This window comes from Amphiura filiformis, chromosome 11, assembly GCF_039555335.1.
Source record: "Amphiura filiformis chromosome 11, Afil_fr2py, whole genome shotgun sequence".
Lineage (NCBI taxonomy): Eukaryota > Metazoa > Echinodermata > Ophiuroidea > Amphilepidida > Amphiuridae > Amphiura > Amphiura filiformis.
Genome location: NC_092638.1, coordinates 47,900,533 through 47,914,662, shown reverse-complemented (window position 1 = coordinate 47,914,662; position 14,130 = coordinate 47,900,533). Strand labels below are relative to the sequence as shown.

Sequence of the window (14,130 nt, the reverse complement as noted above, 5' to 3'; positions counted from 1 at the left end):
AATTTAGGTTTAGTGTCTATAAGATATTGCTTTTGTTTTAAGTGTATGGATACTTTTTGTGTGCAGAATACATTACATAGTTTAATAAAATGTAGTATGCATTTTGGCATACTGCATACGGAACATTGAACCATATGTAAGCTCTTAGTAGCTTGTCTTACTGGCAAACAAATTGTCCAAGAAAGGAACCAAAATTTGCTGCAGTATACAGCTTCAAACTCATCTGAAAGTATAAAATTTGTAAAGAAATTAATACCATACTTTATGTACATCTTCAAAACGAACTTGAACATAGCATAGGTCTCCAATACCTATCTATGATCATACCCTCGAGTCTATAAGCTTACTCATATAAATCTGTACATGCTTGTATCCCCCTTCATAAATGAGTTACAGCAGCCTTGGCAATGACATTGCTGTGGCTGAGTCATATTATTTATAAAGAGTGAAGATGTTCTTACTTTCAGAATTTATCATTGTCAATGCTTCCGACTAGTTGGATAATAAACAGAAATATTTTGATAGCAATGTGCAAAGCCTACTGTAGCTTACTGTACAGATATATGACCCAAAAAGCATTCAATCCAGCTCATGCAGAAACAATGTGGTCCTTGACAAGATTGCATGTGTGGGAGCTGAAGGAAGGTATTACAGGCATAGTCGCAAGGGACTGTCACTGATTGGTTTATGCAAAGTTGGATTAATGTAAGATAAATACAAGGATATAGGATGACAGTAGATGTAAAGAGTGGGTGATTAATACTATTATTACTAGTTATTACTAGCAATCGCATCATGTGACAAAAATTTCTAGCGATCAAATGCTGGTGGCGATTATACAGATCAATCAATCGTTGTCACTGGATAAAGTTTGACTTGACGCAAGATCATGCTAGCATCTTCTGATCGATGTATCGGCAGTCCCTGTTCCGATTAAGTGATAGAATTGTCTAAAAAACACTGTGCTGACCGTTCCTTGCGATTGCATAGTATAAAAAGAAATAACTAGAGCTAAGGCACCATAAACTAATTTGTTCGATCTATGGATCGATCACCGATGCTGCTTCGATGCTTGTTATTAAATAATCAGAATTAACGCTAAATTTACATTGGTCATTATCCCTACAGGCATAAATTACTATTTTATCAAAATTAACAATGGTAAATTGATTGATTTCATAAATAATAAGGATCGACCAAGCATCGATGGTCGATCGAAAGATCAAACTAATTTGTTTCTATTGCCTAAGTATGTGGATGTACTGGGAGATTAAAGCAGTGGAAGTTGATGTGATGTCATAGCTTTTTTAAATCAAAAGATATTGATACTGCTGTTATGTCCTCAAAATCTACAGGTTGTCTTGCACTTTCCCTGGCTGGAACATTCAACCTATATGTCAATGTTTTCATTGGCATTGTCATGTCAAACCAGTATTTGTTAGCTTAATTGAGACATTGCATGTGCAGTCCCTGTATTGGGATCAAAACCAGTGACAAATCCCAGTCACAGCAATGTGTCTGCCTTCTCTAGGGATAGGATATCCAGGGTCCAGACTTAGTGGGATAATTGAATTGTACCATCATGGGATGTCCTGGACCAGTGCTGTGATATCAGACAGATACATTGCTAGTATGACATCCTGTTTAAGACAAAGCTGGCTACAATGGCCATGATGTGAACCAGGGTGGGGGAAAGTGTGACATCAATTAGTTATTACATAAGGCTGTCTGGTAGGGTGGACTGGACTTCATAGCTGCTTCACTTGACATTGTATTGGCCATAGTAATGTGGAAGTGGATTAAGGCTTTGTCTATGGGGATTAAGGCTTTGTCTATAATAATCCTGGTTGAAACATAGCAGAATGGCAACAATAGATAGGACAACCGATGTAATCGTGGAGGGTATATGTGCGACATCAATTAATATTATATTATGTAAGTCTGTCTGGTAGGGGGTGGACTGGACTTCATATCTGCTGCATGTGACATATGTGCCCATCCACCACAAACTGGTCGTAAAGTCTGCATTTTCCATTTTGAGATACAATCAAAAACAGTAATGGATTTCTATGTAAAATATATAGGAATTTGACCTTTGATGAACCATAACTTCACTTCCAGATGTCCGATGAAGCTTGTTGAGGTGTCATTTTAAAGCTGAAAGTGCATTCTTTCAAAATCTGCAATAAACAGAAAATGACATAGAGCCGACTTTACTACCACTTTGTGGTGGATGGTCACATATTGCATTGGCCATAGTAATATGGAAGTGGGTTAAGGCTTTGTCTATAATTATCCTGGTTGAAACATAGCAGAATGCCAACAAAAGATAGGATGATCGATGTGAACTTAAAGGGCAGGTCTATAGTAGCACTTGTTCAGTGCCTAGTATATCAGTATATGGGACCATGACAACCCCTCTCTGACATTACAAAATCCATCTTGGCGCTGGCACGCCTCGCTGGCCGCTTTGCGGCCATGCGTGCTTCGCGTGCACCCCCCCCTCGAGGAACTAGATCTAGTTCTAGTCTATAGCAAAAACAACATCATATCATTGGCAAGCTAATATTATGAGGACAATGAAAATGACTCCTTTTTTGAGAAAATAAGACGTTTAAAAACCAACTTAAGCGGTGAGTTCCTTCGAACGAGACAGATTTGGCCTTGAAAACCGGTGACGTCATGAAATGAGATGTGCCCGCTGTGAGAAAAGGGACTATAAACGCTCTCAATGGACACAACGTATACTGTTGCTGTTCACAGAAAAAAATTCCAAATTAAGTATTACAAATTTCATGGTTTTTAAACATATGGATAAAATCAGCCGCTTCATTTTTATATATTAGACAATTGTGATATTACAATTCATATGTATATCAATATCATGAGAAATATCAGACCTAAAAAATAAATACATAATTTGAGCTTAGAATTTCATCTGAGACTAGCATATAAACCGTGTTAGTCCACAAACTCATGTATCTGATTCCCTGTATATTGCAATGCTATAGTTTCAGTTGGATGAAATATTACAAAGCAAACGCATAGTAACAATTACTGTGTGGGCTTTGTTCCCGAAAGAGAACAATAGCGTGCATATTGTTATGCAGCATTGCTATGGTAAGTGATAGTACAACTCATTGTTGCTAATGTCAAACTTGTCAAAGTGATTGTGATTGTATGATATGAGCACGATAAAGTATCCGCTTCATTTACCTCGCCATCAGTCAAGCGGGGAGAACACGTGACGCTTCAAACGGGGAAGAACACGTCGAGGCTGAACTTTACCCACACAATTTCTCCTTTTTCAGGAGAAATACGCACAAAAAAATTGCAACAAGTGTCAACTTGTAATGTAATAATTATTCTCTTCGAATAGAGATAAACTTGTTTTTGCTATAGACCTGCCCTTTAAGAGAGTGGGAGGTGTGACATCAATTACTTATCATATAAGGCTGTCTGGTAGAGGTCAGTGTTGTAGGTCTCGAGGCCATCTCGAGACCTGGTTTTGCAGTGTCTCGGTCTCGGATGTCAAGGTCTTGGTCTCGAACTCAAAACTCTCGGTCTCGGACCTCAAAAGTCTTGGTCTCGAACGTTTTTTTGGTCGAGACCTGTCGAGACCTGAAGAAAAAGATATGTTTTTCTATTGTTGTTCAATATTTTTATTCCTTACCCTAAATTTCAATGAATGTTGAAGAAATTGTTAAGAATAAAGATATAGAAATCATTTTATAAAGTTATAAAAAGTTATAAATGAATCATAAGTGAGCATGTTCGTATGTGAGCTTCCAATTTCAGTTCATGATTAAACATAGGTGGGCAGATGGCGGAAGCGAGGATCCCGCTAAACTTTTGCAAGGGGAATATTCCCCACAAAAGCATAATAGATGAACAAAATGTTGCTCTGTGCAGTGTGCATCTTCTTTTCAGCACGAAAAACACTGTGTTTTGGGCCCAAATATGGTAAAATTGCTCAATTGCTTCACGCACTTGCCCTTTACACACTAGCCTAATTTTGCCTCCACTGTAGCCAACATTTATGAAATTTTCTCAAAATTTGGAGGAAAAACTGTAAAAATTAAGACAAATAGTGTTAAACTGAGGGTCCAAATTTCTTGAAAAGTTGGTACAATGATGGGTTCTCTTTCAAATTCTCAGCGGCACACCAGTACCCCTACCCAAACCAAACTTGAGTATCCCCCGGGATTAAACCAAGGTCTCGGTCTTGGTCTCGGAACTTAGAGGTCTCGGTCTCGGAAGGGGTGGTCTTGGTCTCGGAAGGTTTGGTCTCGGTCTCGGTCTCGATCTCGGACGGGCAGGTCTTGGTCTCGGTCTCGGACATAGAGGTCTTGACTACAACACTGGTAGAGGTAGACTGGACTTCATAGCTGCTGTAAAAGTGGGGCGGCCATGGCATCCCCGGCCGCCCCGCTTGCTACGGCCCTGCAGCATATTGCACTGACCAGATGAAGACATGAGAGGTTCATGAGACAACACATCATAGCTACAATAGATAGGATGTGAACCAGGAAGGTGGTAGGTGCATGATATGTGGAAGTGGACTAATCCTCTGTCTGCAGGACATGACAAGTCTCCAATATCATATTGACCAGATAGATGGTGAGCTTGATGAACATACATGTAACAAAATGTAAGAAGTTGCAGGACAGGAGGGATTAGTCAGAACTCTTTCCCTCATCCCTCCCCTTCCCTGATACCCCCCCCCCCATGACCAAAATTTTCACTTTTTGCAATAATTTTGCACAAATTTTGTTGATTTAGTGTTATAATGATCAAGCTCCAATTACAAATTATGTAAGTCTCTCTGATCTAGAAGGGGACTGGGACCTTGTCCATCACTGCCAGACTCGATTTAAGTCCCCCTTGTCAGTCTGATATGAAAGGGGTGAATTTTGACAAAAATTGTTTAAAATTGTCAAAAATGCCTAAAAATAGACATTTCTAGCAAACAGTATCTTATAGGTTGTTTTAAAAGGCGGAACGATGTTCCACATATAGGGGGCAGCTTACCCACTGATTTAACCCAAAGATAACGGAATCTATCATGTTTGCATGTCGATTGCACTCATCAAATACCGTAAGCGTTCGCCTAATGGCGCACTTGGGCTCCTTTGCCTTGGGGTAAATTTCATGTACAAATAGAGAGCTCCCTCCTCCAAAAATCCCAACAATGCCCTTATTTGCTGGTGGGATTTTTATGTGAGGGCACTTTCAGTTTGTGTTTAAAATTTCCAGTTATGTCAAGGGAGCCCATAGCACCATTAAGTTTATGCTATGTGATCTGAATACTCCCAACCTAATTGAGGCCATTTCTAAAAACTTAGCGAGCGCGTAGCGCGAGAATCCGGGTATGTTCAACCGAAGCGCGTTGCTAACGCAACCTCTCTGGATAGTATATAAAAGCAACAGAGCCTAAAAGTAGTGCTACTCCATCTATCTTTCACGCATGCAACAACATAGAGGGTGGTTTGAATGTTGCTTTGTCCGCCGGACTGGTTACCGGAGGAAATTGAAGGAAATCGGTCCATTCGAGAGGAAAATTTATGGCCCAAATGTGGCCACCACACTCAAATCCACTGAAGCAAACCTGCAAAATGTACACATACTATGTTTATAGCAAATGTTGTTCAACTTAATCTGGACTTTTTCATAGTAATTCTTCCTTTAATATCACATGAGACACATCAGAAAGATGAGGTTGAAGACCTCAAGGTGCTTCGATAAATAATGAACTTTTATCTGAGGGCAGATGGAGATTGTTTGATTGACTGAATCTGCCCCAGCAGGTGTGCAGATCCAAGGTGTCATCATTCAGGATAGAGTCGAATTATTGTTTCCTTCTCAAATATACAGAGCCCTTACTTTTGTCTGGAAGAAAATGTTTGAACCTAGAACATGCTCATGTGCCAAAACGTTTGATATACATTTAGCATGAAAGAGAAATGGATTAGAGGTAACTGTTTGCTATCAGGGTTTGAAAGAGATCTATGTTTTGCCAATTGTGAGGAATTTGATAACTTTTGAAGGAAATACCAAAGTTGAAGTTGTCTTTTTCACAGGGCAAGGATGCATTTATCAAAGTAAAGCTTGGAAGAATATCTGGCCTATATTTGCACTTAAAGCCATAATGTGTGATTTGCTCCACAGCGACACCCTCAATTTTTCCTTGAATTTCTACTTTTTGCATGATTTTAATGAGTGGTGTACATGCGCATATTTTGGGGGATTCAGGGGCGCCAGCCCCCGGGGTAAAAGCAGGTGGCGGCCAAAACGAAGGGGCAGCGGAAGAAGGGGCGGCAAAAAGAGGGGTGGCAGAAGCAGAAGGGATGGCAAAAAGAATTGGTAACGAAAGAAGGGTGGAAAAAATTTGAAAAAGCATAAAAAATTTTGCTTTTAGGGCACTAGCGCTTATATCCTTTTTTTTTTGCTCTTCACTTTTTCAAACCACCGTAAAAAATTGGGTCAACCTTTTCGGTTGTTGATGATGGGGCGACAAAATTGAATTTTCTTCAGCCCCCTGGGGTAAGAGCGGCCACGGTACGTCACTGTTAAATACCATGTGAAAGACTTAAGCCTGAAGTGCTTTACTTACAGTAAAATTTAAAGTTTTTATAATAAAACTAGAGATTATTCACTGATCGAGTGGTGGCTAAACACATAGCATGCATGAGTATTATTGAATCAATGACGTATAAACTGTGTGCATATCACTGTTCATCTTACGTCTTGACGTATAAACTGTGTGCATATCGCTATTCGTCTTACATCTTCAATTGTTCATCCTAGCTGTGTGAAGCTACACCAGTGTTCATGATAATAATACAATCGGCAAGCTAATACATGCATCGTAGGCGCTGGAATGAAATAGTAGTTTTCTTTGTTTTACCTCATTTGTTTGGCTCGAAATTAAAAGGGGACAATGTGATCAGTGAAAACTAACATTTAAATAGGAATCTATTCTTTATGCGAATCACACATAGCATTATGGCTTTAAAAAAGATTTACTTGTGCCCCAATAGGCAACTCAAAAGTTACTGAGACTCTCCAGAAACTCATTTCCTCCACTGGGTACTTGGCCATTCCAGTTGAAATCCTCACACCTTGTATGGAAAACATGACACACAGTGAGTGTGAATTTTAAAATAGGGTTACCTGAATGAGTGACTCCATTTGAAATCTACACCCCCTGTTTGGTAGATTAAGGGCATGTCTTCGGGGGGATGTATGGATTTGAAGTGGAACTGCCTTTTATAGCTAACCAAAATGATCTATCATCATACTGATGGCATGATGCTTTCTTAAATATGTTATAAAAACCATCTGATACAAAGTGTTTTGTGGTAGTTATTGCAATTATTGATGGTTCAGAATAATCTTTTGTGAAAACAGGCTTTTAAAATACTTGTCACAATCCTTTAGCGGCTTTTTTGTCATTGCGACTTTAAATTAATTGTATACATTAGCCTCTCATCAGCTGATCAGGCAATAATGAATTATTTGGTAAATAAAATCTGGATGTAACAAATCATCCCATATTCTGCCTCCTTTGTATAAAAAATTCTGGTGGGTGCTTCTTCAATCACTTAGTTTTCTCACAGCAATTTTAAATAAAACGGATGATGAATTTGGAAGAGAAAAAAAGACAGATATGATGTAAGAAAGACCTACCCAGCTGACAAAACTGCTTGTGCGTAGCCAACTGGGCTAGCTTCTAAGACAACACCATTAATCTAAATTTAAACAGGATGCAATATTTGAAGACTTTTGAATTTTTTACGGAACCAAATTGAATTTCACTCATTAAAAATGTTGTGGCTCATCCGAATAGAATGTGCCATTTTGGAGCGTCCTACTTTTGATTGATACCATCCTATAATTAAGTACAGCAATACTTTATACTAAATCACACAGTCAATCATCCTATATAATGCACCTGCTTTATTTCAATGCACCTATATAGTATATTTGAAGAAATGTCTTTTTTAACATGACTGCAGAGAAAGGTGATCTATATGGAATTGAATGATTAATAATACCAAATCAATCGGAAGAATCTGATGATTTTTAAAAAAAAGGAGAGCAATGCCTCTCGTGGAAATTGTCCATGGTTCAATCCATTGTGGAGGGCGGAAATTGAAAGCAACCATTAAAAAGATTATTATTTAAAACTGTTAGGGACCTTTTTCTTACAGCGTTTGAATTGCTGATTCGTTGCAGTTGATGATTCATTCATTCATTCATATTTTATTTTCCATAAAAATCAAAGACATTACATAAAAAATAATATATACAAACACGGTACATATGGAGGAAAAGGCTGGAAGACCAAAAAGGTCTGAAAGTTAGCCTTTACCTAAAAATCAAATGAAATTAACAAAACAAATCAACATCACATAACATAACCAAACGACAGGGGAAGGGGGAGTGCTCACGGAAAATATTAATTATATTTAGAGATAAGTTTTGTTTTGAATTGATTGCGGAAATGTTTAACAGATTTTGAAGCTTTCAGATTTTTATCTAAAGAATTCCAAAGATTTGTTGATGTGCGAGTTCAGCTTCTCAATGTCGCACTTGTAGTTCGCAGCGATGTATTTCTTGATGGCTGAACTGACTGCTGAACTCCTGACTGCCCATACACCCTAGCATCATGTAAAGTAATGAGTGGTTTCTGAACACTGATAGTTGATGCGTCGTTTAAGACATTACTTACAGTCAAACCATTTGCTTGATTTTGATTGTGGTATTATTATTTTCACAGTGGCGTGCGCAGCAAATTGAAAGTGGGGGGCCAGGTTGTTCAGTTCCCCCGAATGGAGTCTGAATAGGAGCAAATTTTGATGTTTTTAACGTTTTTCCCCAGAATCCCCAGAATGACCAACAAAAGTGGGGGCCATGGCCCCCTGCCCCCCCCCCCTTGCGCACGCCACTGCATTTTCGATACACCTTTTTACAACAAAATGACACAATCAATCAAAATGAGTTGTTTGACAGTAAAATGGATTTTGAGTTTTGTCAAAAGAAAAGATGCAATGCATTATTCCATTTGAAATCCATACTCCCCTGTGGAAGATTTAGCTAAGTCTCTAACAGAGGGAGTCTGGATTTCAAATAGAATAGACAATTGGGTAATTTCCATTTTCACTCCACTGATGCAGCTAGTTGCATAAGATATAGATAAAGCCATACAGGGGAGTTAGGACGCAAAATCATTGACTGTAGCTAATTCCATTCGAAAAACATACTCCCTCTGAAGAAGACATTTCTTAAATCTTCCACAGGGGTATGGCAGATTCCAAAATGGAATAGCCCAATTTTGTATCATATTTCTGGCACTGTTATTCCAATTTATTAAAAATATTGTTGGCATGTTGTTGGCTAGTATTTGAGCAAAAAGAATGTTTAATGGGTCGGTCACCCACCTTTGCTCAGTATTTTTTTGTGTGACCTGAGAACACATCAGACACACCAAATTGCATTCTGGATTCGAGGAATGTCCTTCTGATATCAAAGAATTTGAATTTTTTGATTTTCTTGATATAACACAAATTTTATGGCAAATTATTAAAAATTGAAATTTTTGACATTTAACAGTCCTCAAAATAAACTTTATGAATCTAATTATGTACTTAAAGTGTATGTAGCTGGGATGAAAAGCTGACGATCAATTGACAATTTTGGCCTTTGGTATTGAAGATAAAGTTTCCCAAAAGAACTTATATTTTTTGTCTTTTATAAAATTTCATGGATATCTTCAATACAAAATGTCAAAATGTTCAATTGATGGTTGACTTTTCATCCCAGCTACATACACTTTGCATTAAATTTATAAAGTTTGCTTTGAGGACTGTTAAATTTAAAAATATTGATTTTTAATAATTTGCCATAAAACTTGTATTATATTGCCAATTTCAAAAAATCCAAATTATTTGATATGAGAAGGACATTCCTCATATTCAGAATACAATTTAGTGTGTGTCTGATACTCTGATGTGCTCTCAGGTCCCACAAAAAAACTTTGCGAACATAGTTATCTGAGCCCTTAATTAAAATGAAAAAAAAATGTACAAATTTATTGTGTGAATTCTCATTGTGTAACAAATATTATGTTAAATGTAAATATCCAATCTTGACAATTGAGGATGATGGGAGATAGCACGTTACAAATGTCATTTAAGTGTATGAGGCTATCTAAAGTGCATTATACCCAGTATTGACAGTTGAGCCATATATCTGCAAACCATCATTATATGTCAAATTGCCACACAGATAATATATAATATGGATGTTTCCTATTAAAGTGTGCACCTGTAATATAGCACCTGTGATTTATCAACACAAATTGTAGTCCTACAAAGAAGGGGGTAAATTTCTCAGGGGCGATGCAATACTTATGCCTATTGAGTTTGACTATAATTTGTAGAGGGGAGGCGGTAAGGCACACAGCCTTTTTGGCACACAATTTTGGGACACCTTTCTAACGTTACCGTATTCAACCTAATTGTGCTTAAGTCGTAAAGTGAGAAAACAAACAATTGAGTTGTTTGTTTGGGTGGGATTGGAACCTGAGACCCCAAGCATTAGGTCAGTGACCGGTAGCAACTGATGTTTCACTCAGACCCGGCCAACAAAATAGGGATGACTACAATGACTATGATGACTATTTACAGGCCAAAATCTGAATAAAGGTTAGAACCATATCATACAATTTCCGTGAAATGATAATTTTGTTATTCTCCGGGGTACTCAAGTTTGGTTTTGGTAGGGACGTGCGCTAAGATTTTGGAAGTGGACCCATAAATATACCAATTTTTCAAGAAATTTGGACCCATTGATATACCAAAAGTCAAAATTTTCGGCCGAATTTAACCAAAATTGTCTTAGTTTTTACAAATTTTCCCAAAATTTTGAAAAATTTTGCTAGATTAATGAAAAAATGGGCTGTTTTTTGAAAAAATTGAGAAAATTTTGAAAAAAGGACCCATTCATATACCAAAATAGGCTTTGAAAAAGGGGTCATTGATATACCAGAAGGCCGAAAATGCTACCCATGTTTGCGGCACGTCCCCGTATGGTCATTTCTACCCAAAATGCTGAAATAATACCTGTCAGGAAGAGATTCTGGTCATTTTAAGGTAAACAGACTAATGTCATAAAGGAAAGAAACTCCACTTGCTATTTTGGCTGTTTAATATGGAGTACTATAGGGGTCTAAATTATGGCATAATACAACTTTATGCTGAAATTACTCTGTGGACCTACGAACACAATAAATTTGGCCAGGTCATAGTCAAAGGTTGCTAATACCAATAGTAGTTGTGAGTGACTACGATTATAATCAGCTCTATGAAAGTATACGACAGAAACTGATTTATCCTGTTGGACTACAGAAATCTTTCAGTCATACTAGCCATATATCATTATAGACATTTGGAGCAAAAAGAGACAGGTTTGATAAATGACAGGGAATGCTGATGTTATAGAGGATGCTATGAAGAAGAACACTTACTGTGATCAACCAATTAAAAAATAGACAAGCCCTGCTTTGTGTTTTATATATCTGCCACTACATTTGTACCTTGCCAATAATCAAATTCATTAGCTATCTTGTAATGTGAAATTTAGTGAGAAACCAGTGACAGGATTTTCAGAAAGCTTTATTTCCTGTGCACAGAAATAAATAGATGTGTCCAGTGTCCATCAACTTTTAATGCAGATGGACTTGGAATTTTATGGAGAACGGTCTGTTGGGTAAGGCTACCTCGGATTGAAATTGACTTTTATCCCATAAGAAATATGACTTTTGGGGACTTTTGAATAATTAACTTTTTTGGTGAATATTCTTTCAAAATTTCAAAATAATGTCAATTTGACATTTTGAGGCTCTCTTTAATAATGCTTGTACTTAAAAATCTGACTTTTTGTTGATGGAAGGTAAGGGTGTGAGTGAGTCCCGGGAATTCGAGTCCCGCCCGAGAATCCTATTATTTAATTTTTTTTCAAAGTTTTTTTCGGTTTTGTAGTGTCTCTGGACCTAGACCTAAATGCTAGGATCATTCATGGTTGCCCCCAAAAAAATAACGAGATCTGATTAGTTAGCCTGCGACCCTTGAGCATGCACAACCAGCAGTGACAAATGAATCTGTGAGAACCAGAAGTGAGGCCTTAATTACCTTTGACCCCGCAAATATATTACATAGTGCTTAGGATGTCATAAGGAATATTCCTGGTGAATTTCAGCTTAATCGAACTTATACATGGATTTTGATTTTTTTAAATTTATGATTGACCTTTTGACCCCCTTTAATGACCTTTGACCTCAATGAAAAAAAAAACCTTATGTACACCGACAAAATGCATTGTTCCAATTTTAATTAAAAATTCTACTATGTTTAGTTAAAAACAGGAAGTGACCCCTTAATGACCTTTGACCCCAAAAATAAAAATACCATGCATACATCAGGTAACACTGATTCATGTATGATGATTATATTACTCTGGTCTATTTACATTTTTGAGATAAATATTTTTTAAACATTTTTGATAATTTTGGTTTTTGACCGGAAGTAACCCCTTAATGACCTTTGACCCCAAAACTGTAGGCATCCTAAAGACCCTAGATAGTAGCGCTGCATGTGTGCTAATGGCGACTCTCTGCTATGTAATTTGTAAAGACAGTGATTTTTTGAATATTTTTTACAAATTTTTCAGACTTTTACCGGAAGTGATCCCTTATTGACCTTTGATCCCAATTCTGTAAGTTTTGGCCATTGACCGGAAGTGGATGACATTTGACCGGAAGTTGATCATGTGACATCTGTGGCACCACCAAACGGTTCTACTGACCAAGTATGATCAACATGCCTGAAAGCATGTGGCTACGATGGCTGTTTATGATGTTGACAGAAGAAGAAGAAGAAAGAAAGAAGAACGCGGTAAAAAGAAAGCACAGCGCCGATGGCGGCTGTGCAAAAATTTCAAGATATTTTGTATTTTTAATATGAAAATTGATAATTTGTATTCATGTCATACTCTATTAATGATTTCAAAATGCATTGAATTTGAATGCATTTTTTTTAGGACAACCATGAATGATCCTAGCATTTAGTTCTAGGTCCAGAGAGACTAAAAACCGAAAAAAAAACCTTTTTTTGCAATTTCGGTAACGTTACCCGCCCAAAAATTCGCTGGTACCGGGCACAAAATGACCGAAAATCACACCCCTAATAGAAGGAGATGCATCACCTTCCACCTGCTACCACCTGCTACACTGACTGCAATACATGAACTTGTGGTTTTAATTGAAATGAGGTTATTTTGGCATGATGAGATAGATGTGGAACATTGACCTGATGGGATCAAGTGACGTTTAATTAAATTTACCTGCTGCTTGCAATGTACTTAATATCACAGTATCATGTGATGGATCTAACACTTTAATTGAAGCTTTCCTCTTGTCCGGACTTAAAGGCATAATGTACAAACTTTTTTAATTTATTTGGTTCACTTGTTCAAGCCTAGCTTTTTGGCATATTTGTAATGTTTACGCATGTCACAACTTACACTTAATTGGAATTGGCCAATTTGTTGTGTTTGTAGGACAGAGCAGTTTTGAATTAATGTTGTAATTACGACATTATATCCCTTGAGCTCCATAGTTAGCCGGTCAAGATAGTAAGTGGACTTCCTTTCATTTTACCTCATTATTTCAGATTAAAATGGACAAAAAACCTTCCCGTCAGTTGTTACTAATATTATTTCATAATTTGTGGCAAATAATAACAAACTTAAAATCAAGAATTTTGGTTTCAATTATCTGTCTTTTGGTTTAAAATGTGCCATATACACAAATAAAAGAATTAAAAAGGGAAAAGACATACTTCTGCAGTACATAGCCCCATTCATATGCCATGGAAATTCCACTGTGTTGGAGTGTCAAGCATGGGGACTAAAATAATATTCTACCAACAATTTTGGAAAAAATCAAAATAAATAAATGTTTGCATTTAGAAAGCTTGTGTGGTAAAGGTTTTCATATCTAGAACTGAGTATGTAAACGGATTGTATTTCATTGAACACATTGCAAAACAATGAATCCGGCCGTATGTG

General features: G+C 37.2%; 1 protein-coding gene across 1 annotated transcript in view; it reads left to right on the top strand.

Annotated features, from left to right (window-relative positions):
* Window positions 1–14,130, top strand: part of LOC140164919 (syntaxin-8-like) — a 97,553-nt gene that overhangs the window by 61,249 nt on the left and 22,174 nt on the right. The window lies entirely within an intron of this gene.